The sequence below is a fragment of the Balaenoptera borealis genome (genome assembly GCF_965194805.1).
Source record: "Balaenoptera borealis genome assembly, chromosome: 3".
Lineage (NCBI taxonomy): Eukaryota > Metazoa > Chordata > Mammalia > Artiodactyla > Balaenopteridae > Balaenoptera > Balaenoptera borealis.
In genome coordinates, this window is record NC_138866.1 from 123,461,770 (window position 1) to 123,480,667 (window position 18,898).

An 18,898-nucleotide genomic window follows, 5' to 3' on the forward strand; every position below is an offset into this window, starting at 1 on the left:
TGTGGAGGAAGTTCTCAGTAACCAGGTGGACTTGATGACCCACCCAGTGGATTAGCTGACATCTATCAACTTCTTACCCCAGCTGCTCCTGGGCCTACACAGGAATGAGGTGGTTTTGGAAGCGGCAGAGACCACCCATCCAAGTAAGGACTTAACAGCCACTCCAAAGCTGAAGCAGCCACTGCTGCTGACAAGGGTCTAATTTCCAGCAGTGGAGACCACTTCTGCACATCTGATATCATACTACTGGACTCTCCATACCATGACTCGAGAGGAACAGTCAACTCTGTGATAACAAGTTGGTTATACTGGACTCCTTCCATCATGGAGATGCAGTGATTTGTCCTCATGGGAGTAAATATGTATACTGGAGTTGAATACACATTTTCTCTCCATCATGCTTCCATCAGGACCAACATCAGTGGACTTCATAAATGCCATCAGAACAACCCCTACAATACTGTTTCTGCCCAAGGAACTCATTTTACAGTCAAAGAAGTGAAGCAATGGGCCACTGGTCATGGGATTCATAGGTCTTATCATACACCAGGAGAGCTGACCTGAGAGAAGAGAAGAACAGACAGATGAAGGGTCGGTTACAGCACCTTGGTAGACAACATCTTGTGGTTTGGGACACTGTCCTCCAGGATGTGGTATATGAGCTCAACCAGCAACCAACTTATAGTGATAAGTTTATAGCAATCTTGGCACTAAGGCATGGATGTGGGAATGGCACATGTCACTATTAAACCAAATAACCCCCTTTCAAAAAATTTGCTTTTTGTTTCCACAACTCTACATCTGTGGGTTGAGAGGTTTTGATATGCAAGGGAGGAAAGCTTCTGTCTGGGACACATAATGGTTCCAGCGAATAGGAAGTTAATGCTGCCGACCAGCCATCATGGGCTCTCATGCCAGTGGATGAACAGGCCCAAGGGAGGTCATGGTGTTAGCTGGAACGATTGATTTACATGTGGCTGTCCAATACGGTAGCCACTAGCCACCTGTGGCTATTATATTTAAATTTAATTTAGACTAAATTAGAAATTCAGTCCGTCAGTCACACTAGTCACATTTCAAGTGGTCAGTATCCACTTATGGCTAGTGTCTACCTTATTGGGCTATAACATATGGCTGTTGGCTACCATTTCATGCGGAGAAGATGTGGAACACGTCCATCATTGCAGAAAGTTCTACTGGACAGTGCTGACTGAGAGTATTAAAGGGTAATGGGGAGGTCATTACAATGGGGCATGAAGAAATGAGGCTGGCTCTCTGGGAACCCTCTGCTCTGCTTGCTAATACTGCTATGCGTAGCGGTCTACATAGAAGGAAGACTACAACAAACATGTTAGGCAAAACCACCAGGGCCCAGACCCCTCAGGAATGATGGTCTAGGCCACCCCGACAGGTAAAAACCCCTACCAGATGAGGTGTTGGCTGACGGCAAAGTCAACATGGAATAAATGGTAGAGGAGGGAGGTCATACATCCGAGCCAAGGCATAGAGCCCCATATTCTCTACCCATATTTCCTGCTCTGCTCTGCTCTGCCATGTATATATTTAAATACTTTAATGAATTTCTCTTGTATTTCCCTTTAATCCAGTATTGTATATATTGTTTGCAGAGTATTGAGATAGGATTAGGACAGAATTAGAGAAGGAATGGACCTTGCCCAGAAATCCTGGACTTGGAGTTGTTCAGAGTAACTGATAAAAGAGTGAAGATATTTTCAGATTGCTAGGCTGGAACTTATTTTCGGGGGTCGGGGGGAAACACTTAAGCATGGAAAGAAGTCTGAATTTCTAGTGGGACTTGGTTGGTTATGTTGGCTTCGCAGAGTTTGGCTCTTCCAATAGCCTTCCAATGTTAAAGTAGAGTTGGTTTCTGTTGTTTGCAAACAAAACCTCTGCCTGGTACAGAAATATAAATATTGGCAAGGAATAGTCCACACGGCTATTTGCAGATGACATGCTTGTCTTCCTAGAAATTCCTAGAGAATCAACAGGAAAAAAATAGACAAAAAAGAAAAAAAAAATACATGAAATAATTTACTGTGGTGACCAGATACAAAACAGCTTTCCTATTTATTAGCTTTATTCTTCAAGGAAATGTAATTTTTAAAATCCCATTTTCAATGTAAAATAAAACCAGACCCAGAAGAGCCTTGAATGTCAGACCATCTTGTCCTGAAGGTGTTGAAGAGCCAGAGAAGATGTGAGAGCAGTGAGGCCCGGGTTAGGAAGCTGAATACAGCGTGTGCGGGAGGGTGGGAGCTGCCTGTTACTGCTGCCTGCTGTGCCCGGGGCTGCGGCTGGGCTGGCTCAGGTGGAGGGCAGCACCAGCTGCAGGGTGTGGCGTGCAAGGTCCAAGGTGGCTGGAGAGAACGGTGGGGTGACCGTTCCGGAGGGGTCTGTTGGGGGTGTGAGTCAGTGCAGCCCCTCAGGCAGCAGCAGATCCAAGTTCTGTGGGGCCCTAAGTTTATACAATTGGAGGCCTTCCAAAAGGAAAATTAATAAAAAATTATAAATACAAAATCAGGTACAAGCATGAATAGCACTTAGAATGAGAAAAGAAAGCAAAACAACCTACAAATAAGGAAAGCTGACATACTACAAATATCACAAACCGCCCCCCCCAAAAGAGCATAATATTTTAAAGTGCCTAACGTGCCTTTGTTAATACCTTATTTTCCTTGATTTTTGGCTACATACATTTTGATGGCCTCTTCATATGACAATACTATAAAGTATAGTATATGGCATTTTCTATAAGGAGACTAGAAAGATAATTCAGTGTTTCCTCTGGTGTGTTAGCCAATCTGTTATTTTATTGTTAATAGTTTAGGAAAGTTTCTTTCAGCTTCACAGCTTTTTGGTAAAGTTGTAAATTTTTAGGATTGTTTTCAAATTGGGGGAAACTTCTACCCCACTTTTATAAGTGAACTGTAAGATTTCAGGGTAAGGACCAGTCTTAAAAACTCTGAACTGATGGCTCGTTAACCAGCGCAATTCAGATGCATTCTTAAATTGCTACTACATTGCTTTGGGCTACAAAATTGTGTAATAAAATCACCCTTATGCTACATACACTGTACTTATTGATGAGTATTTGCAGGAGTTTTGTCACTGCAGTCCTTGTTTCTCCAGGCCGTCTTGCTGTGTTGGGCAATTTTGTGTGCCGTCTCATCTGGAACTGCCAGACCTCATCAGGACATGATGCATCAGTTACACCAAAATGCGATTCCATATATTGGGATGCATAAAACATGCAGCTTCACACACAGAAATACCTCCTGTTAGTAGGACTGCTATAGTGCTCAAGCCCTACAAACAATGGACTTCTGATATATTTTATTTTGCATGAATCCCATTAAAGAGAAGCAAAATGTGTGGTGCATTTGTAATTGTATACGTGGCATTACCGAGTATATTCTTTGACAGGAGGGAATTTCCATTTTGACCGGGCATCCATGAGAAATAAATCGACGTTCTGATGATGGAAGAATTTTCCACAGACTAGCTTCTGGCTCTATACACTTCACACTTTGTTTCTCCTCCACAACCTGCCAGTGCTGGGCATTGACACGTTCATATTTCAACATGGCCTCTGGCCTGCACCTTCATGTCATGATAATGGGTGAGTCCGCGTGGTGGGTATCGGTGGGTAGAAGTATTATTGCCAGAATGGCTAGCAATACACAGAAGTAGGGCTTCCCTGGTGGTGCAGTGGTTGGGAGTCCGCCTGCCAATGCAGGGGACACGGGTTCGGGCCCTGGTCTGGGAAGATCCCACATGCCGTGGAGCAACTAGGCCCGTGTGCCACAGCTGCTGAGGCCCGCGCACCTGGAGCCTGTGCTCTGCAGCAGGAGAGGCCACCACAGTGAGAATCCCGTGTACCGCGACAGAGAGTAGCCCGCGCTCGCCCCAAAGAGAGAAAGCCTGTGCGCAGCAAGGAAGACCCAATGCAGCCAAAAATAAATAAAATAAATAAAATTAAAAAAAAATACACAGAAGTGAGTATACACGGAAGTGACTATAAACTACATAAATATATCCACTAAGTCAAATAAATGTATCTTCAACTCAACCTCCCCTTAGCCAGATCCCAAAAATGCCCATGACCGTCCAACACCATCCAACATGAGTGGAAATATGACAGAGACCTCAGAGTGGAAGAGACAGTGGTCTTAACTGAAACATTTTACTTCTATAAATTTTACAGAAACATTATGACCGTGTAAATATATTGCTGGCCCCCTCCCAGGGCCTTGGAGGAGGCCTGTGTACGTGAGCTTAATTAACATCACAGAATAGTTTCCATCGGGAACTGGGGAGCCAGGGAACTGTCCCATTAATCATTCCTCTCACCAGAAATCACACCACAGTCCACACAACACCCTCAGGCTTACCCTCGCATCTACCCTCACTATAACCTGTCAGGCAGGCACTATCATTCCCAGGCCACAGATGAAGAATGGAAGCCCGGAGAGGAAGGACCCTTGGCCACGGTCACACAGGTGGCAAGTGATAGAGCCCAGCTCTTGTGTCCCAGTCCAGGGCTCAGTCGCTGCACCCATCCTATGCTGTCTCATGTGCCCCCCACAGTCATCCTGACAGGGGGACAAGGAAGGGGTTATACCTCAGTTTTATAGAGGTGGCAGCCTTTATAATCACCCCTCATACCTACACTCACAGGACAGTTGACAAGGCACTTTCATGCACATGAGTTTATTTAACTCACAGCAATCTGCAGAGAGTGTTATCCCCATTTTCTGGTAGAGGAAACTGAGGTTCATGGAGGTCACATGGCCTGATGAAGGCCCAATAACAAGGCTATGGGAGTAGAGGCCCTGGAAACCAGGTCTCCCCACTCCTAGTTCAATGTTCTTTTCACTGCACTTTGCTGCTTTCCCCTTTTGAGACCGAAGGGGTCTAGTCCAATCCCCTTGTCCCACAAATGAGAAACTGAAGCTCAGAGAGAAGAAGGGATTTGCCTAGGTCACACAGGAAGTGGGGACAGACTCCTAACCTGTCAAGTTTGTCTCTCTGCCTCTCTTCTCCAGGCACCCTAGAGCCATCATCTGCTCATCCATGTCTAGGGCAGCCCACTTCCGGATGGCTCTTTGCCCTAACATCTGAGTGACTTGTCCAGCAATAGCCCGTACCAAGCAAGCCTGTCATTGTGGTCCTGCCCAAACCCCTGTTCTTTGAAACTGTCTCTAACCACAGCTTCAAAGGAACAGGGAGAAGAGGCTTTGCTCTGGTGCTGGGGCGTGAGTAGGTGGGGAGTCTAAGTGGTGGAGAAGAAGCCCAGACAGATGCAACTGCAGAGCCCCTTGGTAGAAAGGCAGAAGCATGAGTAAGAGACGAGCCACTGTCCTGTAAGTTTCCCAATCCCATGATTCCTAAGCACTACCTGGGTCCAGGTTATTTTTCTGTGTGATACATTAGCACACTTCCCCCATTGAGTCTCACGAGTAGGTTTTTGTACCATGCGATTTAGACATTATAGAATGAATTAATTTTTTAAACAGGTTTAATGGGTAATACGTTCATATGGTTCACAAATAAAAACAAAATAAAAAGGGATACATTGGGAAGGGGTGTGCTTCCACCCCTGTCCCCATACACCCTATTCCTTAGTCCCCAGAGGGAACCACTTTTATAATTTCTGGTATATCTTTTCCAGTTTTCTTTATGCAGATATAAGCAAATGTGAATATATATTTCTTATTCCCCAACACTCTTCCTTACACAAAGGTAGCGTACTATATATATTGTTCTGTATCTTGCTTTTTTCACTTAACAGTCCTGGCAATCATTGCATATCATAAAGTGATACAATTTTTTTTTACAACCGACGTCCATAGTTTAGATTAGGGTTCACTTTTTGTGCTGTACATTCTGTGGGTTTTGACAAATATATAATGGCATGTATCCACCATTATGGTATCATATAGAGTAGTTTCACTGCCCTGAAAATCCTCTGTGCTCAAGGTGACATAGTAGATGCAGAGCCAGGATTTCACTCCAAGGTATTTGACCCCAAGGCCATGCTCCTTCCACTGGTTGAAGCAGCCCTCTCTCCGCTCTGATGGTAGAAAGGAGCAGCTTTCACATTGGTTCCTGTCTCTCTGCTACCCTCAGTGAAACAGACTGGGGTTGTTAACAGAGATGGACCCTGAAGGATGGAAGAGGGCAATTAGCCTGCACAGTGTGAGGCATGGGAGGCAATACTTGTCATTTGTCTGCACGCACACACCGGGGCACAGCTAGCAGGGACAGTAGGTCTTATGGAAGTAAATGGGGCTGTCCTTGCCTTTTCAGTGCACCAGCATCTTCATATGTGTGGCGGCCTTAATATCACCAGAATCACATCTGACAGGAGCTCCTAGCCCAGCAGGAGCCACACTGTTCAACCTACAGACCATTACTGAGGTCCTTCCAGGGGCATGGGATAAAGAGATGCATAAGAAACAGTCCTTTTTCAAAAGGAGCTCATAGCACAGTCTATCACAAGCCAATGTGGCAAGTGGTTTGATAGCAGAATGCATGGGGGGAGAGGGCGTTGTCAGCATTCAGGGAAGAAGATTTAACCCAGCTTGAGGGGGTAGATCAGAAAGCCTTTCTGGAAGTGAAGTCTAAGCTGAATCTTGAAGGATGAGCAGTCCTTCAAGGTAAAAGGGGATGAGAGTGGGCATTCCAGGCCACATGCGTAACATATTCAAAGGCCAGGAGGGGAGCGAGGGCAAGGCAGCTTTTGAAAACTGTAAGTAGCTCAGTGTGTCCTGAGTCTCAGCCAGGGGCTTTGTTACAAAGGGTCATTTAGCCAAGCTGGGAGTTTGGTCTCTATTCAGTAGACAGTGAGAATTATTAAAATCCTTTAAGTGAGGCTAAGGCATGGTCGGATTTGCATTTTAGAAAGATTGTCCTGGGAGATGTCTTGCTCTAAATGGTGTCTGGAGAGCAGCCCCCATTACAGCCTTCTGCACTTTTCTTACCTGAAAAACACAAAAATGAAAAACAATTTTGAAAATCAAAACTGACAGACAATCAATTACTAGAATCTGAAAGGCAAAACAATTGCTCGCCCGTGCTTCAACTAGGAAACAAAGCAATCCATTCACATAAATAAAGATAGAAATACACTTAATTTTCCAGCCGTCCAGAGACCCAAACTATCTAACAACTAGAAAATTGTGCAGCTGCCCCTGTGCTGTAAATGGGCTGCTTTTTGAGATAGCCAGCCCAGTGTTCTTAAATTCCTGTCCTTCTTGCATCTACCTTTCTGCAACTAAATGAGGTTGCAATACCAACATAACAAAAGGAGAGAAAGTAGGAAATCCTGGGGCTGGCACTTAGCATCCTGAAGGTGAAGAATCTCAAGGTAAAGCACTGAGGTGGGAGCAGGTACGGAAGGGGAAGAACTGGTAATGATCCATGAGGTGGGGCACAGTTTTTCACAGACTCCATTGATCCAGAATGGCAGAGACCAGACAATGGGAACAGAAGAGGACCCCCCATCTCTCTACGGAGCAAGAAGCTAGGAAAAAAAAAAACAACAGAAAACTAAGCCCAAACAAAGTAGAAGGAAGGAAATAATAGTAACAAAAATGAATGAAATAGGAAAATAAACAATAGAGAAAAACAATCAATTAATTTATTAGTTAAATTTAGCAGTGTTGCTGGAAACACTGTCTATATACAAAAGTCAATAGTACTTCTACTAACCAGCTACAATTTCTGAAATTCAAAAATGAAACCATTTATAATGACATCAAAAAAGCAATATATATATTGCTATATATAAATATATAAATATATTTATTCCTATATATAAATATATAGGAACAAGTCTAATGAAAGGTGTACAAGACAACACACAGCATTACTGAGAGAAATGAATGAAGACCTAAATAAAGGAAGGGAGGGAGATACCATGTTCATGGATTGGAAGGCTCAAGAATATTCACAGAAGCTCCACTCTAAATAACCTAAAGACTGGAAACAACCCAAATGTTCTTCAACAGTAGAATGTATCAGTTCATCATGATATAATAATACAACTGAATGTATTCAGCAATGAGAATGAAGAAACTACTACTACATACAGCAACATGGATGAATTCCATAAACATAACATGGAGTGAAGGGAGCTAAACTCAGAAGAGTACATACCGTATGATTTCATTTATAAAAAGCTTAAAAACAGACAAAACTTATCTATGGTGTTAGAAGTCAGGATACTAGGGGATAATGACGAAGAGGGGCTGTGAGAGAAGATTTCTGATGCTGGTCATCCTCTGTTTCTTGACGTGGGTGGTGGTTTCACAAATGTGTTCACTCTGTTGCAGTCAAGCCGTGCACTTATGGTTTGTGCATTTTTCTGAATGTAATGTTTTCATTCAGTAAAAGTTTTAATAAAAAATGGATATTTAGGAAACGGAAACTTGTGATATAAAGAACTTATAAGGTGTCTCAAATGCCGTGAGCCAGTTGAATTCTGTCATATATGGTCCCTGCCACTCAGTAGTAGAGCTGAGTACTTTATTTTTTCACTTATTCAATTCTCTCCGATTAAACAGTGCTCTATGAAATTTGTATAATTCTTATCACCCATCTCACCCTCATTTTGAAGAGAGTTGCAAAATCTGAAAGTATTAGCGAGTTTCAGTCCTCATTTTACAGATGAGGAAACAGGCCCAGAGAGTTTAAAGTAACTTCTCCAAGGTCACAAAACAACCAAGGGGTAAGAACCAAGAGTCAGCCTGAGCAGTTTGGTCCCAGGATGCATTTTCCTTGTCACTTCACTGAATCAGCTTGTCAGCTGTTTCTCTTCTGTTCCACTCCTCTCCCAGTTCCTGGAGAAGTGTTTCTCAAGCTCCATAATTCATTCCACAATTCATGTGGTATCTTTGCCATGTTTGATGACACTGAAAACAATAATGATTCCTATTGTGTTCAGCACTTGCCCATAATGGACAAACTTTTTAAGAGCTTGGAACACTGTGCCAGGAAAATAGCTGAACAAAAAGGCTTCTGTATTTTTGTCAGTAGAAGCAGAGTTGTGAAGGGCAGCGTAATATGCATGTTCACTGCCAAGAAACTTGCATAATGATTTTCTGCATCTTTAAAGTCCTGAATCCATTAAGGCTTTTTAATTGGTATTGAGTAATACACCACGTGAATGGCAGATATTATCCACATCTATCTCCTGGCTCCTCTTCATATCATCTTTTATCTAGGAACTGTTAAAGTTTCTCAGTTAGCTATGCATAAACAGTTGGAATCATCAGTGTATTCTTGGCTATGTAAAGTGTAAAAATGTAGAGAAAATTTTTTAGGAACTACACCAAATTATTAACAGCAATTATCTCTGGTTGTAGCTTTTTTTTTTTCTTGTATTCTCAAATTTTCTACAATGAATATATATCATCTTTGAAATAATACAACAATTTAAAATTAGCTTAGAATATATAAATTTTTATTTAATTAAATAATTGCAATTGTGTCAAAATATGTATGCAGTAGAAGACTGGAAGAAAGTGTTAATAGTTTTTGTTCTGGATGTAGAGCAATGAGTTTCTGTCTTCCTTCTACTTTATGGAATTTTCCACTTTTTTCTGTAATGATCATCGTATCAGTCAAGATTCTTGATTATAAACAACAGAAACTGACTCCAACTACCTTGAGTAGAAAAGGATTTATTGTAAAAATATTAGGTAGTTCCCAACATCTTTAGGAATGCTGGAAGCCAAGGAAAGCTTAGCAGGAGACCTCCCAGCCAAGGTCAAACCAAGGTTAATGGTTTGGTTAGAAGACTGCCACCGGCACTGCCACCTGAGCACTCATAGCCACCCCTACTGCTGGACTCCCAACGCCCTCTCTAACTGTCCTTGTGTCTTTGTGTCACTCTCTCAAGGTTCAGATTTCTAGGCAGGATCATCTGATTCGGCATCAATCATGTGCCCATGTTCTAGCTGCCTGAGTGCAGGGAGAAGGGGTTTCTAGCTCTTGGCTGGGCTTCCGACAAGATTCATACAACGGGGATCCTTCCAAATAGGTAGGGTGTTCAAATGTGGGATAGCTAAAAAAGACAAATGTCTACTACAAGCAGATATTATTACTCTCTATCTATTTGCATCTATGTTTTTTTTTCCCTAGTGTCCCAAATCGGGCTGCAGAGCTGGCCTAATAAAGACACTAATCACTCTAAGCAGACATTGCTTTTATTTTATTATTATTTTTAACATCTTTATTGGAGTATAATTGCTTTACAATGGTGTGTTAGTTTCTGCTTTATAACAAAATGAATCAGCTATACATATGCATATAACCCCATATACCCTCCCTATCCCACCCCTCTAGGTGGTCACAAAGCACAGAGCTATCTCCCTGTGAGACATTGCTTTTACAATGGAAAAAATAAATGTCTTTTTCTTTTTTGGTAAAACATAGCCCCTTTGCATCGTCACACAATGTAGATCAGAGTGCATTTTACTTCACACGATATAGATTAAGAAACAGGGTTTATTGGGGAAAGTTATAAGCCAAGGGTCAGTAAGAGAAGGCATGCATGTTCCATCCTCCCCTCGCCCCCCAAATAGCTGTGCCAGTCAGGTACAGCAGGACACACAGTAGGTCTGCATTTCCAGGGATGAACCTCACCCCCTCATTTTCTCTTTTTCTAGGTGCAGCTTTGCCAGGGGATAACTCCAGCCTGCTTGAACATTAGGCAGTTGGAATTTAGGGTGCCAGGAGTTAGTGAGAAGGCTGATTTTCCTAAAGGAAGGATTCTCTTATTGGGTGGAAGCGGTCAGTGAGGGAGAGTGGGAGTCATGAGGTCCAGGACTTGAACTGGGTAAGTTGTTAGGTGTGTTGTTCATTGATCTAAGGAACACAGGCAGAGGAGGGGCAGGGAAACAATGAGTTCAGTTTGGGACATGCCATGTCCAGAGTACACATGAGTCACCACCAGACAAAGTCAGGGTCCCCATCATTCACTCTCATAGCAGCCTGCACCTTTGTTTATATTGCTTATCCCCATTGCAATAAGTCAATAATGGCATGATTAGCGTTGAACCTCTCTTCCGGATTGCAAGCTCCCTGATGCCTTGGCCCAGATCTAACCATTTCACTGCTGTATCCCCAGCACCTGGCATAGGATCAGGCACAGAGCAGGAAACCAATAAACATGTGCTGAATGAATTAACGAATCTACCTGGAGCCATGCAGCAGGCAGTTGGATACATGGATAGGAAACTGACAGAAAGATCTGGGATGGAGCTCTAGATTCACGAGAGTTATGCACTTAGGTGGTAACTGAATCCAAGGCACTGGGTGAGATGGCCCAGGTGGAGTGAGAAAATCCAAGAGCCTAAGCCACAGTCCTGGGAAACACCATCATCCAAGGGGACCAAGGAAGAAGAGCAGCCAGAGAGGTAGGTGGAGAACTAAGAGGGGGGGGGGGGGTGTTCTGGAAGCTACAGGAAGAGAGAGCTTTAAGCAGAGAGAAGTCAGCAGAGTCAAACACTGATGAGAGGCCTTGTGAGATGAAAAACACCAGTGCTTACGAAGCACTTGGGTGCCAGACGCTGTTCTGACAGCTCTACGTGTAATAACTCACTTAATTCTCTCCACAACCAGATGAGGTAAGGACTATCATCACGATCCCCTCCCGAAGACGAGGGTATTGAGGCACAGAGAGGTCACCCAGTTAGTAAGTAGTTTGAACCCAGGCTCTCTGGTCTCTGAGTCTGTGCTCTTCACTGTAATACATGCTGCCTCAGAGTAGGGGTAACAGATGGGTCATTGGTAACATTGGCAGGAGTAATTTCAGTAACACTATCGGGTGAAACCACAAAGCAGTAAGTAAAAAAAAAAAGTGAGTTGGAAGCAAGAGAGTCACGACCAGAAGGCCAGCCCTTAACTACAAAGAGTGGTCCAGCTGCATCACCTGGGAGCCCATTAGACATGCAGCACCTTGGTCCCAGCCCCATCTTTTGAAACAGACCGTGCATTTAACAAGCGCCTCAGGTGATTCACATGCACGGTGAAGTCTGAAAAGAGCTGATCTTTCAGGGCTAGATGAGCTATCAGGAACTTTGGATGAGAGAAGAAAGAAAGAAAGAAAAATGCAGTGTTAAGTGAAAGCTTTTTCTTTCTAGGATGGAGAGACTGGAGCATGTTTGTAAACTTAAAACAGTGGTTTGCAACCCTGGCAGCACATTAGAAGCACGTGGGGTGCTGAAACCCATGCCCAGAAGAATGTCTTGTGGCCCAGCTGATTCTAATATTGAGGGGGGATGTGGTAGGAAGACCCACCCAAGGGGTCATAGTAAGGAAAGACAGGATGGAGGTTCAGGTGCCAGGGAATTAAGGCCTCCTCAGATAAATGGGAAGGGCTGAGGCTGAAGAAATGCAAAGGAGATGCTTTGGGGAAGGAGGAACAGCGTCACAGTAAAGCAGAGAGAGAGAAATTTGTAGAGGTCGGGACCAGCAAGGACATAGACACTCAAAAGGAATCACACCTGAGAGCTGTGATTAATTGGTTGATTGATTTCTTAAATTTTAACTGGGACATGGTGTGTCAAGAAAGGTACTTTAAAAACATAAATCAGGGGACTTTCCTGGTGGCGCAGTGCTTAAGAATCCACCTGCTGGACTCCGGGAGAGCTCACGCCAAGGAGTACTTGCTAGAACTTCTGCTGCCACTGTCCTTGTCCCTGTGGTGAGCCACAGCCACCCCCCGCCTCTGCAGGAGACCCTCCAACACTAGCGGCTGTGTGGTTGACGGGGTCTTGGTGCTCCAGCCGGGTGTCAGGCCTGAGCCTCTGAGGTGGGAGAGCTGAGTTCAGGACGTGGCGCACCAGAGACCTCCCAGCTCCACGTAATATCAAACGGCGAAAGCTCTCCCAGAGATCTCCATCTCAACAGTAAGACCCAGCTCCACTCAACAACCAGCAAGCTCCAGTGGTGGATAGCCCATGCCAAACAACTAGCAAGACAGGAACACAACCCCACCCATTAGCAGAGAGGCTGCCTAAAATCATAATAAGTTCACAGACACCCCAAAACACACCACCAGACACGGCACTGCCCATCAGAAAGACAAGATCCAGCCTCATCCACCAGAACACAGGCACCAGTCCCCTCCACCAGGAAGCCTACACAACCCATTGAACCAACCTTACCAACTGGGGGCAGACACCAAAACAACAGGAACTACGGAGTTGCAGCCTGTGAAAAGGAGACCCCAAACACAGTAAGCTAAGCAAAATGAGAAGACAGAGAAATACACAGCAGATGAAGGGGCAAGGTAAAAATCCACCAGACCAAACAAATGAAAGGAAATAGGCAGTCGACCTGAAAAAGAATTCAGAGTAATGATAGTAAAGATGATCCAAAATCTTGGAAATACAATGGAGAAAATACAAGAAACGTTTAACAAGAACGTGGAAGAACTAAAGAGCAAACAAACAATGATGAACAACATAATAAATGAAATTAAAAATTCTCTAGAAGGAATCAATAGCTGAATAACTGAGGCAGAAGAATGGATAAGTGACTGGTAGATAAAATAGTGGAAATAATGAGTGCAGAGCAGAATAAAGAAAAAAGAACAAAAAGAATTGAGGATAGTCTCAGAGACCTCTGGGACAACATTAAACACACGAACATTTGAATTATAGGGGTCCCAGAAGAAGAAGAGAAAAAAAAAGAGACTGAGAAAATATTTGAAGAGATTATAGTTGAAAACTTCCCTAATATGGGAAGGGAAATAGTCAATCAAGTCCATGAAGCGCAGAGAGTCCCATACAGGATAAATCCAAGGAGAAACATGCCAAGACACATATTAATCAAACTATCAAAAATTAAACACAAAGAAAAAATATTAAAAGCAGTAAGGGAAAAACAACAAATAACATAAAGGGAATCCCCATAAGGTTAACAGCTGATTTTTCAGCAGACACTCTGCAAGCCAGAAGGGAGTGGCAGGACATATTTAAAGTGATGAAAGGGAAAAACCTACAACCAAGATTACTCTACGCAGCAAGGATCTCATTCAGATTCAATGGAGAAATTAAAACCTTTACAAACAAGCAAAAGCTAAGAGAATTCAGCACCACCAAACCAGCTTTACAACAAATGCTAAAGGAACTTTTCTAGGCAGGAAACACAAGAGAAGGAAAAGATCTAAAACAACAAACCCAAAACAATTAAGAAAATGGTAATAGGAACATACATATCGATAACTACCTTAAATGTAAATGGATTAAATGCTCCAACCAAAAGACATAGACTGGCTGAATGGATACAAAAACAAGACCAGTATATATGCTGTCTACAAGAGACCCACTTCAAACCTAGGTACACATACAGACTGAAAGTGAGGGGATGGAAAAAGGTATTCCATGCAAATGGAAATCAAAAGAAAGCTGGAGCAGCAATTCTCATATCAGACAAAATAGATTTTAAAATAAAGACTATTACAAGACACAAAGAAGGACACTACATAATGACCAAGGGATCAATCCAAGAAGAACATATAACAATTGTAACTATTTATGTACCCAACAGAGGAGCACCTCAATACATAAGGCAAATGCTAACAGCCATAAAAGGGGAAATCGACAGTAACACAATCATAGTAGGGGACTTTAACACCCCACTTTCACCAATGGACAGATCATCCAAAATGAAAATAAATAAGGAAACACAAGTTTTAAATACATTAAACAGGATGGACTTAATTGATATTTATAGGACATTCCATCCAAAAACAACAAAATACACTTTCCTCTCAAGTGCTCATGGAACATTCTCCAGGATAGATCATATCTTGGGTCACAAATCAAGCTTTGGTAAATTTAAGAAAATTGAAATGGTATCAAGTATCTTTTCCGACCACAACGCTATGAGACTAAATAACAATTACAGAAAAAAATCTGTAAAAACTACAAATACATGGAGGCCAAACAATACACTACTAAATAACCAAGAGGTCACTGAATAAATCAAAGAGGAAATCAAAAAATACCTAGAAACAAATGACAATGAAAACACGATGACCCAAAAGCTATGGGATGCAGCAAAAGCAGTTCTAAGAGGGAAGTTTATAGCAATACAATCCTACCCCAAGACACAAGAAAAATCTCAAATAAACAACCTAACCTCACACCTAAAGCAATTAGAGAAAGAAGAACAAAAAACCCCCAAAGTTAGCAGAAGGAAAGAAATCATAAAAGTCAGATCAGAAATAAATGAAAAAGAAATGAAGGCAACGATAGCAAACATCAATAAAACTAAAAGCTGCCTCTTTGAGACGATAAACAAAATTGATAAGCCATTAGCCAGACTCATCAAGAAAAAAAGGGAGAAGACTGAAATCAGTAGAATTAGAAATGAAAAAGGAGAAGTAACAATTGACACTGCAGAAATACAAAGGATCATGAGAGATTACTACAAGCAACTATATGCCAATAAAATGGACAACCTGGAAGAAATAGACAAATTCTTAGAAAAGCACAACCTTCCAAGACTGAACCAGGAAGAAACAGAAGGTATAAACAGACCAATCACAAGCACTGAAATTGAAACGGTGATTGATTAAAAGTCTTCCAACAAACAAAAGCCCAGGACCAGATGGCTTCACAGGTGAATTCTATCAAACATTTACAGAAGAGCTAACACCTATCCTTCTCAAACTCTTCCAAAATATAGTATAGGAGGAACACTCCCAAACTCATTTTACAAGGCTACCATCACCCTGATACCAAAACCAGACAAAGATGTCACAAAGAAAGAAAACTACAGGCCAATATCACTGATGAACATAGATGCAAAAATCCTCAACAGAATACAAGCAAACAGAATCCAACAGCACATTAAAAGGATCAGACACCATGATCAAGTGGGGTTTATCCCAGGAATGCAAGGATTCTTCAATATACGCAAATCAATCAATGTGATAAACCATATTAACAAACTGAAGGAGAACAACCATATGATCAACTCAATATATGCAGAAAAAGCTTTTGACAAAATTCAACACCCATTTATGATAAAAACCCTCCAGAAAGTATGCAAAGAGGCAACATACCTCCATATAATAAAGGCCATATATGAAAAACCAACAGCCAACATCTTTCTCAATGGGGAAAAACTGAAACCATTTCCACTAAGATCAGGAACAAGACAAAGTTGCCCACTCTCACCACTATTATTCAACATAGTTTTGGAAGTTTTAGCCACAGCAATCAGAGACGAAAAAGAAGTAAAAGGAATCCAAATTGGAAAAGAAGAAGTAAAACTGTCATTGTTTGCAGATGACATGATACTCTCCATAGAGAATCCTAAAGATGCTACCAGAAAACTACTAGAGCTAATCAATGAATCTGGTAAAGTAGCAGGACACAAAATTAATGCACAGAAATCTCTTGCATTCCTATACACTAATGATGAAAAATCTGAAAGAGAAATTAAGGAAACACTCCCATTTACCATTGCAACAAAAAGAATAAAATACCTAGGAATAAACTTACCTAAGGAGCCAGAAACCTGTATGCCAAAAACTATAAGACACTGATGAAAAAATTAAAGATGATAAAAACAGATGGAGAGATATAGCATGTTCTTGGATTGGAAGAATCAATATTGTGAAAATGACTATACTACCCAAAGCAATCTGCAGGTTCAATGCAATCCCTATCAAATTACCAATGGCATTTTTCACAGAACTAGAACAAAACATTTCACAATTTGTATGGAAACACAGAAGACCCCAAATAACCAAAGCAATCTTGGGGAAAAAAAACGGAGCTGGAGGAATCAGGCTCCCGGACTTCAGACTATACTACAAATCTACAGTAATGAAGACAGTATGGTAGTGGTACAAAAACAGAAATATAGATCAATGGAACAGGATAGAAAGCCCAGAGATAAACCCACACACATCTGGTCACCTTATCTTTGATAAAGGAGGCAAGAATATACAGTGGAGAAAAGACAGCCTCTTCAATACGTGGTGCTGGGAAAACTGGACAGCTACACGTAAAAGAATGAAATTAGAACACTCCCTAACAGCATACACAAAAATAAACTCAAAATGGATTGAAGACCTAAATGGAAGGCCGAACACTCTAAAACTCTTAGATGAAAACATAGGCAGAACACTCTATGACATAAATCACAGCAAGATCCTTTTTGACCCACCTCCTAGGGAAATGGAAATAAAACAAAAATAAACAAATGGGACCTAATGAAACTTAAAAGCTTTTGCACAGCAGAAGAAACCATAAACAAGACCAAAAGACAACCCTCAGAATGGCAGAAAATATTTGCAAATGAAGCAACTGACAAAGGATTAATCTCCAAAATTTACAAGCAGCTCATGCAGCTCAATATCAAAAAAACAAACAACGCAATCCAAAAATGGGCAGAAGACCTAAATTGACATTTCTCCAAAGAAGATATACAGACTGCCAACAAACACATGAAGGAATGCTCAACATCATTAATCATTAGAGAAATTCAAAGCAAAACTACAGTGAGGTATCACCTCACACTGGTCAAATGGCCATCACCAAAAAATCTACAAACAATAAATGCTGGAGAGGGTGTGGTGAAAGGGAACCCTCTTGCACTGTTGGTGGGACTGTAAATTGGTACAGCCACTATGGAGAACAGTATGGAGGTTCCTTAAAAAACTAAAACTAGAACTACCATACGACCCAGCAATCCCACTACTGGGCATATACCCTAAGAAAACCATAATTCAAAAAGAGTCATGTACCACAATGTTCATTGCAGCTCTATTTACAATAGCCAGGACATGGAAGCAACCTAAGCGTCCGTCAACAGATGACTGGATGAAGAAGATGTGGCACATATATACAATGGAATATTACTCAGCCATAAAAAGAAACAAAATTGAGTTATTTGAGAAAAACAAATACCGTATGCTAACACATATATATGGAATCCAAAAAAGGTTCTGAAGAACCTAGGAACAGGACAGGAATAAAGATGCAGACGTAGAGAATGGACTTGAGGACCCGGGGAGGGGGAAGGGTAAGCTGGGACGAAGTGGGAGAGTGGCATGGACATATATACACTATCAAATGTAGAATAGATAGCTAGTGGGAAGCAGCCACATAGCACAGGGAGATCAGCTCGGAGCTTTGTGTCCACCTAGAGGGGTGGGATAGGGAGGGTGGGAGGGAAACGCAAGAGGGAGGAGATATGGGGATATATGTATATGTATAGCTGATTCACTTTGTTATAAAGCAGAAACTAAAACTAAAAATTAAAAATTAAAAAAAGAATCCAGGGCTTCCCTGGTGGCACAGTGGTTGAGAGTCTGCCTGCTAATGCAGAGGACGCAGGTTCGAGCCCTGATCTGGGAGGATCCCACATGCCACAGAGCGGCTGGGCCCGTGAGCCACAACTACTGAGCCTGCGCATCTGGAGCCTGTGCTCCGCAACAAGAGAGGTCAAAATAGTGAGAGGCCCGCGTACCGCGATGAAGAGTGGCCCCCGCTGGCCGCAACTAGAGAAAGCCCTCGCACAGAAACGAAGACCCAGCACAGCCAAAAATAAATAAATAAATAAATTAAAAAAAAAAAAAAAAAAGAAATCCACCTGCCAATGCAGGGGACACGGGTTCAAGCCCTGGTCCGGGAAGATCCCACATGCCGCGGAGCAACTAAGCCCTTGTGCCACAACTACTGAGCCTGCACTCTAGAGCCTGTGAGCCACAACTACTGAAGCCCGTGTGCCACAACTACTGAAGCCTGTGCACCTAGAGCCCGTGATCCGCGACAAGAGAAGCCAGCATAATGAGAAGCCCACACACCGCAATGAAGAGTAGCCCCTGCTCGCCACAACTGGAGAA